General features: G+C 45.6%; 1 pseudogene; it reads left to right on the top strand.

Moving 5' to 3' along the window:
* LOC105991807 overlaps positions 1 to 16,280 on the top strand; it is a 36,768-nt pseudogene extending 20,488 nt beyond the window's left edge.
* The last annotated feature ends 1,229 nt before the right edge of the window (positions 16,281 to 17,509 follow it).

Raw genomic sequence — 17,509 nt, 5'->3', positions numbered from 1 at the left:
GGATGGCCCCCAAAGGGTTGTCATACAGACCTTGTAAATACAGACTTACTTGAAAAAGTGGTCTTTGCAGACACAACTAATGGAAGGATCCTGAGATGAGGGTCTTGATTGTGGGCCCTAAACCCAGTGACGTGTGCTCATATGAAGAGAGAAGGGCTGAGAGAGTAGTTATGTGATAGAACACTTGCCTATCATATGTGAGCCTAACATGAAAGACACAGAGAGAGACAGACAGGCAGACAGAGACAGCAAGACTGAGAACAAAGACAGTGATGTGAAAACACAGGCTGGCTTAGAGTAGCATTGTCACACTCAGGGAAGACTAAGAGCCACCAAAACTTTGAGGAAGGATTCTCTCCCCTAAAGCTTCAAAGGGCCTGGGGCCTTACATGCAACTTGTTTCTGAGCCATCAATAGTGATTTCTGATCTTTGGCCTCTAGAACTAGGGGAAAACACAATTCCTTGGCTTTCACTTACATGACTCCAATTTTGGCCTCATGGCCTCTCTTCTTTCCTCTGTGTAGGTAATTTACTTTGACCTTGTGATGCCTTGTGATGGCTTGTAGGTCTCAGGTTATCCATCAGGAGATCTCATCTAAGACCCTTATCTGAATTTCACCTGTAAAAGCCCTTTTTGTAAATAGGATCACATTTACTCATAACTAGAGATACAAAGACCTAGCATCTCTAGGGAGCTACTCCTGCCTATTACCACAGCCAGATTTCATCGGCCTTACCACAATAGAGAGCAGCATAGGCCCCCACCTTGCAGCATGCCATCCAACACTCAGCTGTCAAAGCCCCTGCAGCCAAGAAAGAAGAGATTGGACAGGTGTCCAGGCCTGTCACTACTACAGCCTGAAATTAGTTCATTTCCATTCTGCTTAGACCCTGGGTAAGTGGGCGGGGCTCACTTCAGGGGAGACCAAAGTACACAAGTGACCAAACAGTTTGTGGGACCTTTGCCGAGGAAGGTCATGACAACATATGGGATCTGGGCCTTGGAGGACATCTACAGTTTCTGTCACCATTGGTCTCTTTGACTGCTGCTTCCTCCAGTGCAGAGCAGCCTCTCCCACACCAGCTGATCCCAGTCTCAAAGGCAGGAGTGCTACGCAGTATGTCCCAAGTCCTACCATGGAATTTTCCATTTGAATGGAGAGAAGTACCATTACCTCTTCCTTTGGCAAGCTGGTTCCATGCAGTTTATTTGCAGTGCTGGGGATGGAACCCAGGGCCTTGCAAATACAAGTGCTCTGCCACTGAGCCACATCCTAGCCCAGGTCTATTTGCTTTACTTAAAAGTACCTGTCACCGGGTGCCGGTGGCTCACACCTGTAATCCTAGCTACTCAGGAGGCTGAGATCTGAGGATCCCAGTTCAAAACCAGCCCAGGCAGCAAAATCCATGAGACTCTTATCTCCAATTAACCACCAGAAAACTGCAAGTGGCCATGTGGCTCAAGTGGTAGAGCACTCTCCTTGAGCTGAAGAGCTGAGGGACGGTGCTCAAGCCCAGAGTTCAAGCCCCGTGACTGACAAAAAACAAACAACAAACAACAACAAAGTACCTCTCAACATTGACCCACTTGGCAGATTTCTTAATAAGTATTGAGAAGTAATAATAATACTCCAAATATTAACCTGAATTAACAACTACAAAGCTAGCCAAGAATATCTAAAGGTTGTTATGAAATACACAGTTGATCATGGACATTTGGTTTAGTTTTAAAGATTCTACATGAGAATATCAGTAGAAAAGTAACATATAATTTTAATAATCATTCTGTATATAATTTCGATGATATAATAGTGTATGGTTGTCGCGACCGCCTCGACCCGCAAGGATGACGCGACAACAGGTCCTTCTTTCAGACGGTTTATTCAGGACCTTATTTACAGCTTCTTTTCTCCTACTTCTCTCCTGCCCGCTTCTTCCTGTTTCTCCCTGCTTCTCCTGCTTTTCCTTCCCTCCTACTTCTCTCCTGCCCGCTTCTTCCTGTTTCTCCTCCCCATCCGCCCCGCGCTCCGGTTATAAGCCTCCTGGATGGCCAATCCTGAAGCGCCATGTGGCATATACTGATAGGGCTGCACACACGGAAGCAAACTAGGAGCCAGGTCATAGCCATATAAGGAGTTGTTTTTTACAGAGAGCACTCGTCACGAGGAAGACGGAAGGCGGGAGCCCGCGCCATCTTAGGTTGCAGCCGCACCACGCGGCCCTGCCATTTTTGCCTTTGCAGCCGTCTTTGGTCGCGGCTCCCGCAGCTCTCTACATATGGTTTAAATGGGATTCTTACAGTAACGTTATGAGTGCTTCATGTACCCATTGTCCTACTTCAAAAATTGTCAACATCTGGTCCCCATAGCTCTGATTCAGGCCATTTCTTTTTTGGGGGGAGGGGGTCCGGTCGTGGAGCCTGAACTCTTGGCTTGGGCGCTGTCCCTCAGCTCTTCAGCTCAAGGCTAGCTCTCTACCACTTGAGCCAAAGTGCCACCTCCAGCTTTTTTCTTTTTGCTTATGTGGTGCTGAGGAATCGAATCCAAGGCCTTATGCATGCAAGGCAAGCGCTCTACCACTGAGCCACCTTCCCAGCCCCTCAGGCCATTTCTTGATTTCCCAGAACAAGCCAGATCTCCACAGTGATCTTCCTCTTATCCAACTAGTCCACTAGATCGTAAATTCATTGATTCTTAGCTCCAGAAAGCCTATTTCCCCCTACTATCCCTTCCCTCCCTCTCATCCCTCCCCAAAGTTGTAAAGTTTGTTTTTAACATAGTGTCTTGTAGGTCTCATTGTTACAATGGGTCAACCTGTATCCTTGTTTCAGCATTTTGTTATTTCCCTTCCCCTCCCCAAATTAGAAAAATGCAAGACGTAGGGCACCAGAATCAAATACAGGAGTTATACCATAGGGCATACATAGAACATACAAAAGAAAGAAAAATATCACATAGTACATTAAAAACTTCAGCGGCAAAGGAAAAAAATCTCTTGTGTCCATATCTTGGAGTTCATTTCATTTAGCATCATATGTACATAGCTTTTGACCTTTTCTGCTTGTCTGGTAAGATTGTCCTAGACATATACTAGTTATTGCAACTAAGGGAAACCATGGGACCTATGTTTCTTTGAGTCTGGCTTACTTCACTTAATATAATTTTTTCCTCCAGAAATCTTTAATAGTCAGTATTGAAATTGCCTTCAATGCTCTAATGTCTTCCTCAGTTCAGATTGTACTGTGTCTCCTCGAAGATCTGGCTGAGTTAGCTGCCTCTTCTCCCGACTGGGACAAGGCTGTGGCTGCTCTTTTCCTTTGTGGCTTCACATTGTTGAACATCTAAAGAGACTGAGCACCTCATCCATGCAATAGAACCCATGAAAGCATGGGCTTTCAACTGCCTTCCAAAGCTCCTGGACAGAGCCTCTAGCCTTAATCCAGAAAAGACTCAGCCCATGAAGTTACTTGCCACTTGGCCCCCCTCAGGATTGGGGAACAAGGCCCATTAGCCCCCCCCACTGCCCCACCAGACTCCCGCAGAGTCCAAGTTCCATCAACTCTACCTCCCCACAAAGCAAGAAGCCTTCTTCCTCAGAAAAGGGGCAGAAAGACAAGAGCAAAACTGAGAGGAAAGCCTCCCCTACAGTCCCTCATCAACCCTTAGATAAATCATCATGTCATGTAAGAGTCATCAGCTTCAGGCAATCCCATACCTTCTGGCAGTACATGGAAGGAGCTGAGAAAAATTGAGCTACCAGGAAGTGAGGGCGATCAAACACACTGGAAACAAGTGCTTGAAAGCACAAGTGTCCCGAAGGAATTCTCAGAGTGTGAGTGCACAGCTCAACTGTGCTGAGCGAGTCAGCTAGATGAGTGAGTGTGTGGCTGACTGCCCCATACGAGACAAACCCCAAACTTCAGTGTCAGAGCACTGTAGAAAGTATGTCTCACAGAAACACCTTGGAAGCTGGGCTTTGCTCTGCGTGGTCATGCAGGGATGAAGGCAGTCAGAGCCTTCTCCACTAGCTGATACCCAGGTTCACTCAAGGAGTCATTTAGTCCAAGTGAGGACAACTCCGGGATCTTTCTGTGTAGATTTTGGAAGTCATCCACATGCCCACATGGGAAATATAGTATATAATGTGATTTCTTCTAATAAAAGGAAGCCTGCTTCATGAAGATATTGTTCTGTAACTAAGATCCTATATTCCCAAATTGTGTTAATTACCCAGTCCTCTAAAATTACCATGCAATCACTCAGATTTAAGTTTTTAACAAAACACATGTGTTTTGTAAGTTTCCTCTTTGTTTCTTCAAGGTAAGTCACATCTAACAAAGTAGTCTAATGAAAATCAGAAATATTTAATGTTTTCAACAAGTAGGGTATTGTTTATAAAAACAAAAATGTAATAAAGTACATGTACAAATGTAACAAAGTAAAAGGAAGAAATGGAAGGAAGGAAAGAAGAAAGGAAGGAAGGAAGGAAGGAAGGAGGGAAGGAAGGGAGGAAGGAAAAGAGGGAAAGAGGGAGGGAGGAAAAGAAGAGAAAATTAAGCCAAACATAGTCAAGCATCCAATGTCCCCCTTAAAGAACAGCAGGAGGATAAACCTCACTGAAAGATGCCAGCCCAGAATCCCAGGCTTTGTTATTGCCCCCAGATTCACAGCCTTGTTGTCTTTTGGCTGCAGGTAAAAAGGAATGTATTTCTGTGCCCTTCGCTGAGAAGTAAGCAGGCAAGTTCACATCTAAGACTGGCCCCAGGAAGGTATCCCTCAAGTCATCCTTCTGATGGTAGCTAATGGGATATCATGATTCTTACCAGAAGCAAAATAATTCAAAATTAAAGAGAGATCAGGCTACACGAATTCATGCAGCAGTTAGAGCATACCTGCACAGTGCATGCGTGGAACTAATTAGTTCCATGAATCAGCCAGGGTCACAGAGGTTTTCTGAAAGGAAGCATTTGAGAATAGGAGGCTTTCTTACATTCTTCAGTGACTAACAAAGCCATCGTGTTTTGTTTTCTGGCATGAGATTCTATGAGTACTTTCAGAAGAACAGGAATCTTTCATACGAGCGGAAGCCTCTGTTTTTCAACGACCCAGGAAGTTTGGGGAAAGAAGCTCTTGCTTAACCATTTCTCCACCCAAGTAACCAAAGGTCAACACTACTGAGAACAATGTGTGTGAGGAGTAGACATTGGGTTCATTCCTGAGTCGTAAAGCATAAGCTTCAGAAACAGACCAAACAGCCATTGTACCCCTTGGCAGCACCACGCCAGCCAGTGCCTCCCCTTGTCCCATGGACCCTTCCCTGTGTGTCTCATCTTCTTTTGTTCTAAGGACATCAAGCAGATTGGACTAATCCCACTCTAATAAGTTCATCTTAACCTCTGCTTACATCTTCAAAGACCCAATTTCTAAATAAGGTTATATGTAAAACCCCTAGGCAGTGAAACTGGTTGAGGGAACCAATCCAATGCAGGCCAGACCGCAGACGCAGAGGCGGAGTGGTGAAGAGGCTCCTGCGGGTCTGAGAATGGCGGCGGCTGGGGAACACACCGCCTGATTCAGGTTATATTTTATCATTCTACCCATAGAACTTGAGGAGAAGGAAGGAAGAAAACAACTGAGGTAACTTCTAGGATTTTGAATCATGGAATTGGAAGATAGCAATGTCATGTACAGGGGAGGATGAAGACAAAGATCCTATCTGAAGAACAAACCATTCTGTTTGGAACCTGTTAAATTCAAGATGGCTGCTAGGTAGACATCCAACTAGAACTGACGATGGGGCTGGGAAGGTGGCTCAGTGGTAGAGCGCTTGCCTTGCATGCATGAGGCCCTGGGTTCGATTCCTCAGCACCACATAAGCAAAAAGAAAAAAGCCAGAAGTGGCACTGTGGCTCAAGTGGTAGAGCGCTAGCCTTGAGCTGAAGAGCTGAGGGACAGCGCCCAGGCCCAGAGTTCAGGCCCCACGGCCGGACCCCCCCTCCAAAAAAAAAAAGAAAGAAAGAAAATCAAGAGTAGGAGGAATAAAAAAACCTGATAGTCCAACTAGAACTGACGAGAAAGCACCTGGGAATACATGAGCAGATCTCAAGTGGCAGTCTGGACAGGAAAGATGAATTTGAAACTGCAAGTGTTGAAGAACTTAATCAGGACACCATTAAGCTAAGTCTGGACCTTGAGCTATTATTTTGAAAAGTCCAAATCAAAACAAATCAATCAGAATCTACCAATTAATCTCTAACTAGGGACATTCACTTTTTTAAAAACTGGAAATTGAATTCAGAACCTTCTACTTTCTAGGAAAATGCTCTACCACTTGAACCACATCCCCAGGCCTTTTGGAACTGTTAGTGTTTCGCAGATAGAGTCTTCCTTCCATTTCTTTCTTTTACTTTGTTCGCAGATAGAGGCTGCCCTGAGCCTGCCTTCCTCCTACCTCTGCCTCCCAAGTACCTGGGTTTGCAGTCAAATGTGTTTTCTCTGTTTCATTTCAGAAACACCTTGCAAAGTATGTGAATTTCTTTTTTTCCAGCTCCCTTCTTCCTACCCCACCCCATGGGCATGCTAAACAAGCTGTAGACTGGCTCTGCCTGACTGATCTGTCTCCTCTTTTGGTTTCATATTATAGAAGAACTTCAGGTCCTTGGAACTGTTATCAAATGTGTCTTGAGCCACACTGAATCGCTGTACCCTGAGGACACCTTGAAAAACCATGAACCATGGTCTTGCCAGTCTACAGAGTGCTAGTGTGACACACTGTTCACCATTGATGTCTTCCTAGCCTGCACTAGACATTAAAGCTACTGAGAATTCAGGATGCTAAAAATATATGGTCACTGAAACTAGAAATAAAAAGAGAAAGAATTCATGTGCAGACAAGTAGCATGTTTTTCTTAAATGAAGCTGGGAAGTATGAAGAAAAAGACTTCCTTATTTCTTAAGGAAAAGGATGATTTTTTGTCTTAAAATAGAGAGGCAGGGGCTGGGAATGTGGCTTAGTGGTAGAGTGCTTGCCTAGTATTCATGAAGTCCTGGGTTCGGTTCTTCAGTACCATATGCACAGAAAAAGCCAGAAGTGGCTCTGTGGCTCAAGTGGTAGAGCACTAGCTTTGAGCAAAAGAAGCTCAGGGATAGTGCCCAGGCACGGAGTTCAAGCCCCAGGACTGGCAAAAAAAATAAAAATGAGTGGCAGGTTCCATGTGGGAAGATGGAAAAGAACAGGACAAAAGGGAATGGACAAGATTTTTGGAAGACTGCTCTTGGAAAAGGACTTTTATGCACAGTTAAGCTGGCTAAGACTTCAGTGGATTTATTTCTAAGTTATTCTTAAATTCTTAATATAAATACATGTGTTGGTGCCTCTGGTGCTTGATCTTGTCAAGTACTTGGCCTGGGAGACTCCTAGGAGACTGGTAAAGCACCTCTCAGGGTGTCTGTGAGGAGCTGCAAGTCTGAGAGCTCTGACTTAATCTGTGGTTAACCCATTAGTGGACCCGATTTGAATAGATGGCTGGGAAGTGGAAGAACTTTGGAAGGCAGGGCTGGTTGCTGGTAGGGCACTGGGGTCATGTCTTTGAAGGACATATCTTTACACTCTGTTTACTTCCTGTTATTGTCCCACCCTCGCTCCATCTTAATAAGGTGAGTCCATCTTAATAAGGTCCCAACCTCAGCCCTCGGAAGCCCTCAGAAAACTCCCAGGTGATGGGCAGCACTGCTAACCTGGGCTGGAGCTCCGAGTGCCCCCTTCCCCATGGCTCCCACACACCCCTCTCTGCACCACCTTGTAGCCAACTAGAAAACCACATGATCATTTCAGCTCCTGGGTTGTTAGACAGGTTTCTCCACTGCAGCTGCCAAAAACACCCTGGCCCCTTTTCTGCAGAGGCAAACCTTCCCCATCCCTGTGAGAGGAAAAGAAGCAGACAGCAGGCCAGGCCCACAGCACGCCAGAGCCCCCGGGGCCCGGCCAGGAAAAGGCTGGTTTCCTCTCCATTTTTCAGACATGAGAGAAGCTACTGAACTGAGAAGCAAAGCTAGAGAACTCTACCTATACTTCAATGCTTTTTGCATTATGATGTTGGCCAGCACGACACCAGAACATCTGTTTCCAGCTAGGAGACTGCTCATGGAAACACGTTGCTCCCCTTCCCCTCCTCTGCCTCGCCCTCAGGCCCAGACCCCTTCCCTGCAGGACCCCATGAAAACCAAGCCTCCGCTGTGGTCCTCAGCGGGGCTGTGGTCCGCCTGCTGCAGCCGGTACCTGGCTGATGGGCAGTGGCTGAGCCTGATTGGTGGGCAGTGAGTGTGGTGTTTGCACAAGGCCTGGACCTCTCCCCAGGAAGAGATGTAGCAGGACTCCCACTGCCCTGGTGGTCTCCATCTCCAGCTGCCATGGAGCCCCAGAGCCCCCAGCCTGACTTGCAGATCTGGGCCTCGTCTCAATGAAAGATGCAAGGGAATAAGAAAAGTTCTACTAACCAAGCTAGTAGATTCCTCAAGTTCGCCCTGATGCTGATGTCTAAACTACATGCAATACCACGAGGAAATGAAATAGAATGAAGTTATGCCTCCCTCCTAAGAACTACAAGATCTCCATACTGTCTGGTTTTTGCATGAGATTTGTATCATGCGTTTATATCATATCATATATTTGACATGGTGTTCGTTCCTTTGTACAGATACGATATACTACACCCCAGCTCTGATCTCTGTCTCATCCTGGCTGTGATACCTGGAGCCAGTTTCTTCCCGTAGTACTCTGCCTGCTCAGAGGTCTTTCCTTCAGTGTTTGAATCCTGTTCCCTGCTTCTTATCCATGAAGTTCTTCATACAAATAGACAGAGATGACAAACTTAGAAAGCTGGAGAACACTCAGAACAAATGCTTGAAAACTACACCCACCCAATCCCTCATGCTCTCTACGTAATCCTCTGAAATAATCACAGGAAAGGGCCCCCATTTTGAAGCCCCAGAAGTCAGAGCGAGAGATATCTCTGTGGCTAGAATTGCCCAAAGATAGTATGCCACAAGAAAGAAGTCTTTCCCCTCATTTCATGTTTTCACCATCTCCTTCCAGAATCTTCTTTACTCCCTTCTCCCTTTTCCAGGCATCTGGGATACACACATGTGTGGGAGAGCATCTTTGTGTAGTCTATGTAGGGAGTGGTATGTATCCGTGGTATGTGTGTGTATGGTGAGTATGTGAATATGTGTGTGATATGTGTGGTATGGGTGTGTTGGTGGGGGGGGCTGGAAGGGGGGGGTGTTGTATGCAGTGGAGAGGTGTGGGGAGGTATAGGTGTGGTGTGCATGTCTGTGGTGGAGATGTGAATGTATGTGTGTGATGTGTGTGGTACAGGTGGGTTGGTGGTGGTGGAGCTGTGGTGGAATGGGGGTGTGTTGTATGTAGTGGGTGTGTGATGAGGTATGGGTGTGTATGGTAGGGTGTGCATGTGCGTGGAGTGTGGGAGGGTAAATTGGTAGGCATGTGTAGTGTGTGTGTTCAGTGTGTTGTGTGCAGTGTGCTGTGGGGGTGGCGGGTGTTCGTGTATGAGGCTGAGGGAGACATTTGTCCTGGTCCTCACAGCTGCCTTGCTGGCATTCATGAATACAGTGCAGCTTCTGCCTCCACATCTAGGTCCCTCAGACTTCTGGACAACCTGGCAATCTGGACAATCTCCTGCTGAGGTGCCTGCTAGCTGGCCGGGCCCTGCTGTTCCTGGTCACCATGATAAGAAGCATCCCCAGGAGAATCGCTAAGAAATGAACAGCTGGTGAGCAAAATTGAAATACCAGCTGCAGACGAAGCTGAGCACTTCCCCATTGCTGTGTGACATGACCGGCCTACTGACCAAGGGCGGAATGAGCACTGGCCTCGCTGCTCTCTGTGTAACTGCGACCTGGGCAGCTGAGCCCTAAAGTACAGGATGTGCTGTCTTTCCATCTGAACACTTTGGAAGACAGAACGTATTCTCACTGTGGAGTTGCAAAGGTTCTTATCTCCGTGGCCAGCATCCGTGAGGTCCACACTGAAATAATCATAGCTAGCAGTCTAAGCTTGGATACCCATTGCTCTGTGAGACCAGGATGAGACATTGCCAAGACCCCCGTTGAGTTTCTCAGGAAAGGCTCATCAGAAGATTAGAGACATTACGAAAACCAAGTTTGACAGTGGGAACAGTTTGCCTGGTGAGCGTCCCCAGCGCTTTACATCAACAACACAACCCACCTTCCAAACAGTCTTCTGAAGTCAGCTTCCAAACATCCTCTGGCCCAATCAAGACCTTTCCCAAAAAGAGGAAAAATATGTATTATCTATGTCTCCGGCCCAGGCCCCAGCGAATAAACCAGCATATGGGAGTCACATGCTGTTTGTTCTACACATTATATCTAGGATTGCCAGCTGCTTTTCTCCCATCCTCTGGGATTCATTCTTCATTGGAAACAGAAAAGCCAGTTTGGATAAAGCTTCATTTTTCTGCACAGACTGGCTTTGAGGGATGGTTTGTTTTGAACGCCTGCCTTTGGTGAGTGAAAGTCTTTCCTGAGTCAATGGCACATTATTGCTTTAGGCCAAGTACACTGTCCATTTGGATGAATTATAGCAGGAGGATTCCAGGAACAACACAACACTTGAGGGACACTTGAGTAGCCCAGAAGGAGTTGACTTAGCATTTGCCAGGTTGATCCAAAGAGTCAACTCCTTAGATGAATGGCATCCTTAGCCATTCTTCAAGCACTCTGGCTCTTCCACAGAAACATTCATAAACTGATTCAAGAAGAAACAGCCAACAGAAAAATCTCAGCCTCTACCTCTGGTCTCAATGAGTTCTCATGTTCTAGCATTTGCTTTTAGAGAAATCTATTATTAAAAGGGATTGTTGTTAGATTAAAACCTTTGAAAGCAGGGGCTAGGAAGGTGGCTCAGTAGTAGACTGCTTGCCTTGCATGCATGAGGCCCTGGGTTCTACGTAAGCAGAAAAGCCAGAAGTGGTGCTGTGGCTCAGGTGGTAGAGTGCAAGCCTTGAGCTAAAGAGCTGAGGGACAGCACCCAGGCCCATAGTTCAGGCCTCACGATGGGCAAACAACAATAACAACAGCAACAACAAAAAGATTTGAAAGCTACTGCTTGAGAAGTAACAGTTGAACAACCTAAATATACACTCCTAAAGAGATTAATAGTTTTGTTTGAAGTAGCACACATGCCCTGCTATTGCTATCCAGAGTGATTTGCTCCCTGAGTTTAACAGCAGGCATCACTAGACGTGTAAGGCTGCTTCTATGTTGTCATGTTCCCACTGAATTTCAATTCATTACATATTTTTGAGCTCATGTTCTCATCACCAAACTTTAATCAAGAAACATAGGTAAAATCACAGATGGACAGAATAGGATAAGACTACTAGAAAACCAAAAGTAGTAGTATGGCTCAAGTGGTAGAGCACTCACCTTGAGTTGAAGAGCTCAAGGGTAATGCCCAGACCAAGAGTTCAAGCCCCATGACTGACAAAAAACTGACAAAAAAAACAAAAAGGGCCAGGAGCATGGCCCAAGTGGTACAGCCCCTGCTTCATAGGCACAAGGCCCTGAAAATAAGCCCTACCAAAAAATAAAAATTTAAAAACTTAGAAACTCAGGACTGAGGGAACAGGAGGAAACAAATACATTTATAAACCTCTCAGATTGCTAGCCTAGACATTAAGGATTATTTACTAGTTTTTAGTTTGTTATATTTGTTTCACAAATATAATACTCATTTTTTTATCAACAAATTTTAAAAATCTTTTGTTTCCATTTCCTTGAGTTGGATTATTTACTTCTGATCCTCCCTAAGAAGTAAAATACAAAGGAAATGAGAGAGGAGGGTAAGAAGGGAGGGAGTGTAAGGAGAAGGAAAGGAGGAGGGAGAACTCGAGAGCGGGAGGAGGGGCAAGGAAGGAATTGGTTTGTGAAGTTCTTTTGAATGGGAATTTCTTTTGAAATTACAAATATACATATATATGCATAACCAGATGTTAGTGGCAGATTAAGAATTAAAGCAGATGCTATTTTAAAACTTTAGCCCTGTATAGAATTCTTTCCAAAGATGAAGCTGGCTTTATGCTGAGACAGGCCAGAGCAGTAGAGGTAACGTTGTTGTGCTATTTTTTTTTCTAAACCCAGAGAAATGTTTAGAATAACAGACTTGTACTGGGCAGGAGGGAGGGGAGCACAGCTGTTCTACATTCAAATGTGAAGCCATTTCTGCTTTGGAATTTACTTTGTATTGGCTTTTGTAAGTTGCTCAAACCAAAACTAATGACTATTCTACTGGACGATGACTTCCTTCCTTGGTTCAATACAAGGTTTGGTCCACCGAGCAGCCAGATTCTAAGGGTTGGAACAGCCACGGAACAACCAGTACCAGACAGTGGATCCAACACTTAAAGAAAACATGTTTCCTTGTCTGTGTTTTTTCACAATGCTGAGAAACTATCCCACCTTCTACATTGCTGTGAGAATTGCAGAGGTTAATAGCTGTGGGTATGTGGCTCTGAACCTACACATAAGTATAGATAGCATTAGTTAATTCATAGGCTAGGCTGGCCATTCTCTCCCCCCCCCATATATATTTTTTGCGGAGGGGGGAATTGTTTTTTGTTTTTGTTTTGGCTGGTCCTTGGGCTTAAATTCTGGGCTGGGGTACTGTTCCTGAGCATCTTTTGCTCAAGGCTAGCACTCTTGAACCATGATACTACTTCTGGCTTTTTCTGAATAGTTATTGGAGATAATAGTCTTACAGACTTTCTTGCCCAGACTGGCTTCCAACTACAATCCTCAGACCTCAGCCTCCTGAGCAGCTAGGATTAGAAGCACCTAGAAGGCCACTCTATTTTTATAATACTGAAAGCCATTCACATTAGCCAGCATACACTTCCTACAAGTATAGGAAGAAAAGGATTGGCCGGTTTAAATCCAAAGGAAACTAACCTGAAGAAAAACAAATAATCCTCCCATCAAAAGTCTTCTATTTTAGTTCTTTGGGTATAACTCTGAGTATGTGTGAACCAGTGCCCGGCCTCGGGGTGTCCCATAGCTTTTTTGCTCAAGGTTAGCACTGTACCACTTGAGCCACACCTTCATTTCCATCTATTTTAGTTTCCAATTTTCTGAAAGAGACAAAGGAAAACAGTAGGCTCATTCAATGAAACAACAACAACAGAAAAGGACCTGAGACTTATATGTTAATCAGTGCTGTGCTACTATGATAGAATACCATAGGCTGGCTAATTTGTGAAGAAAAGAAATGTACTTCTCACCATTTTGGAAACGGGGAAGCTCAACGCCTGGCAAGGGCCCTCATACTATGTCAGTCCCATGGGGTAGAAGGCCTGGCGTGGGATAAAGGCGGGGTGGGTGGGGTAAAGTCATCCTTCTGTGAAGAACTCACTCCCATTCTGACAGCTTTAATCCATCCCTGAGGACAGTGCCCAAGACCCAAGCCACACCAACAGCTCTTATCTCTGATAGTGCCCCAAGCCCCAAGCCCCTCTCCCTGACTGCCACCTCCCAATGCCACCAGGAACTGCAGAGACGCAATCACAGCACATACAGTGAAATTTCTTTTGTATCTGCACAAATCTCTGTTACTATTACTCCAGGGAGTGTCTTCTCCAAAAAGCATTCAAATATTGAGAAGATGGAAAGGAAAAGAAAACAGAGCCAAGGATAAATGATCGGTGCCTTTAATACTAACTACTTGCAAAGCTGGAAAGATCATGGTTCAAGGCCAGCCCAGACAGAAAAGTCTTCAGAACCTTAGAGTTGGAGATGGTGGTGCCTCCAGTCTTCCTAGCTACAAAAAGAAGCTTGTGTGTGCAAGTTACAGCTCAGGTGCATGCTCAGACAGGGAAGCAAGACCTTTTCTCAGAACGAACTAGCACAGAAAAGGGCTGGAGGTGTGGCTTAGTGGTAAGAGTGCCTGCCTTCAAGGCATGAGGTTCTGAATTCAAACCTCAGTACCACCAAATAAATAGATAAATAAATAAAGGAGACAGTAAGTGTATAAAATGAGACAAGATTCTCACTTGCAAATGTAAATTTTTGATCCTGTGTCACATGGGAAAGCAGTATCATGTGTACATAGAGGTTTCTCTTCCCTGTGAGCGTGCGTACACACACACACACACACACACACACACACACACACACACACACAAATTGTGGTGCAATATTTCCTTTCGAGGTTCACAACACGATCTATCATCAGATTGTCAAGTCCTTCACCAGCCTGCCGGGCGGGGGAATTTACTACTGTGGCTTCGGAGTTCTCGAGGAATCTTGAAAACAGATGACAGAAACCATGAAGAACATCGTATAGACATTTTGGAGGACAGAGCTTAAGTCCTCACTCCTTCGAGTCCCTGCCTCCTGGGGCTCTTCAAACAGTCCTAAATCTTTTCCCTGTGTGGTATCCATTCCCGGCGTGGTACGTACATGATCCTGACAGCTTTTACAATGTTTACAACAGGGAAACCATGAAGCAATCTGAATACAGTAGTCCTTGTGTCCAAGGAGAGCAGCGTCAGGGATCCCTGTGAATTCCAAAACCTGTGGATACTCAGGCTTTTCACATAAAATGAAGAAGCCTCTGCGCTTACTCACACCAACCCCACCCCACCCCGTATACCTTAAACCATCTCACTATTCTAATGCAACGTAAATACCATCAGTAGTTATTATACCGTTGTGTAGAGAATTAATCATCAGAAAGAAGTTTGTACATGTTCAGTACATTTTGTTCAAATACTTTTTGTTGGTGGTCTTGGGCCTTGAACTCAAGACCTGGGCACTGTCCCTGAGCTGGTTTTTTTGTTCAAGGCTAGTGCTCTCCCACTTGGCGCCACATCTCCACTTCTGGATTTTTTAGTGGTTAATTGGAAGCAAGAGTCTCATTGACTTTCCTGTCAGGGTTGGCTTTGAATCGCAATCCTCAGATTTCAGCCTCCCGAGTCACTAAGATTACAGGTGTGTGCCTGGTTTGGTTCAAATACTTTTGGTTGAATTTGAAGATGTACATGGTTGATGGTATACCAAAACCCAAGACCACTCCAAAAGAGCACCAGGAGGACATTTCAAAGATAAGGAGAGTGGGGAAATCAAATCACCTGACACTTTAACTGCCAGTGTTTGAAAACACAGGCAAGTAAGCAAAGAAACGATGCACTGATGTTACATTGTGACGCACGACGGACACATGATATCACATACGAGGCTCCATGCTTGTCAGTGCAGGAAACACAGCCCTTCTGCCCGCAGTGGCCCAGTATCATCTCAGGCCAGCTGTGTCTCTGGCTTTCACTGGTGAACTGGACGTTGAGCACATTCCAGTACTCAGCTAGATCAGAGGATCTAGCACGTGTGGAGCCCTCTCCCCTTGGCACAGAGTTCCCACTGTGGTTTGAGAGTTTCATCATCTCATCACTATGACATTAGAGGTGACACAGGACCATTCCAAGTAGCCTTCCCCAGTCCCTCCAGGACAGACATGAATGGGTGAGTACATGAGACAGCTGGCTTTCTTACCAGGCTCCCTGCCATTCTAAGGACACTCAGAACCACCAGACATCCCGGGGAAAGACGCATCCTTCACCAGGAACCTGGAGTCCTTCAGAGGAGATCTTCCAGCAGTGCTGCACCTTTGGGCAGCGTGGAGGACACGCAACTCATCTGGGAGCAGCATCCCACCAAGGTCCTGGTGATAACAGAATGATACAAGGGTGAGCAGCAGCTGCTAGCCCTGGACAAAACCAAGTTCCTCCTGCCTGAGCAGTTCAGCAGGGGAAACCCATCCAGCTCATGAGAAAGTGCTTCAGCTCAACACCAACCAGGCCTTCCTCCTCTTGGTGAACAGACACAGCACGGTGAGTATGTCCACGCCCATGTCAGAGGTGTAAGAGAGTGAGAAGGAACAGGATAGATTTTTTTTGTCAGTCATGGGGCTTGAACTCTGGACCTGGGCACTGTCCTTCAGCTCCTCAGCTCAAGGCTAGTGCTCTACCACTTGAGCCACAGCACCACTTCTGGTTTTCTGGTGGTTAATTGGAGATAAAAGTTTCACAGCCTTTCCTGCTCAGGCTGGCTTTGAACCACGATCCTCAGATCTCAGCCTCCTGAGTAGCTAGGATTACAGGTGTGAGCCACAAGCACCAGGCTTCCAAGATGGATTTCTATACAAGGCGTAATCCTCCCAGGAGACCTTTCGAACAAAACTGTCTGTGTAAGGCTAGAATAGCTGGTATCAAAGGCTTTTTTAACCCTTACCAAGGGAAAAAGGGAGATTGCCATGCAACTGTCCAGTTCACCTGCACAGACCCTCCAGACACAAAGCTCCCACCTAGACGCTGAGGTTCTTGTATATTTCCGCAGAAAATCTGAGCTCCACGTGAGCATGCTTAGCTCTGGAGCACCCTGTTATTTACCTACGTTTTTTTTTTTGTCGGTCGTGGGGCTTGAACTCTGGGCTTGGGCACTGTCCCCACACTCTTCAGCTCAAGGCCAGCGCTCTACCGCTTGAGCCACAGTGCCACTTCAGGTTTTCTAGTGGCTTATTGGAGATAAGAGTCTCACGGAGTTTCCTGTTGGGGCTGGCTTTGAACCATGATCCTCAGATCTCAGCCTCCTGAGTAGCTAGGATTACAGGCGTAGGCCACTGGTGCCTGGCCCTAGGCTTGTTTTGTTTTTAAATCTTAGAAGTTTAAATACTTTGCATCTCTCCTCATCCCCTCAAAAAACAAAAGAAAGAAAAGTCCATAGCTTGAGAGGGAGGTATCCATCTGATTATCCCTCGAAGATCTCCCCAAAAAGACCTTCCTGAGTCCTAGGAAAAACAAGATTGCCAGAGAATTGAGCAAGATTTTTGAAGAGTGAGCGGGATACACGGAATTCTAGCCTAGTGCCGTAGGTCCACATGACACCATGCAGACCCGTCATCTCTGTGACGATGTCCCCAAATGTCCTCACGTAACGAGCATGAAGAAACACAAAGACTTGCGGCTGGCGGAATCTTAAGAGAAGCATGGCATGAGACTCAAGAAATATTTGAGGGATTTTGCCAAGCTTATAAACTTCCTCTACTGTGCAATACTTACTCTTTCCTCTTCTAAGTCGATGTTCTTAGGTCTTCTGTCATACAAGCAGAAAGCCAAGATGTGTCCAATCTTTAAACTATCTTGAGCTCTTGCTCCTTTATGTATTAAGTCAAAGTAAACGCCAAAGCTTTCCTAAATATCTCAGTGAAACCTGCAAAGATCCTGCAAGGATATTCCTATGTACACACCTACCTGACTTGCTTTTCTCTCCTGCAATTCCTCTCACTGATGTTCTGAGGAAACACGTTTTCTAAACGAAAGGATGCAGGTAAAATGCCACCCAAAACCATTCCACCTCAGAGTGCTTCCTTTACTCATTCAACCCCCTACCTCACCCTCAAAAAGAAAGCCAGCCCTTAAAC

This window comes from Dipodomys ordii, unplaced genomic scaffold (genome assembly GCF_000151885.1).
Source record: "Dipodomys ordii isolate 6190 unplaced genomic scaffold, Dord_2.0 Scaffold77, whole genome shotgun sequence".
NCBI classification, from domain to species: domain Eukaryota; kingdom Metazoa; phylum Chordata; class Mammalia; order Rodentia; family Heteromyidae; genus Dipodomys; species Dipodomys ordii.
Note: the sequence above shows the minus strand (reverse complement) of the source record. Positions and strands in the feature narration are given on the sequence as shown.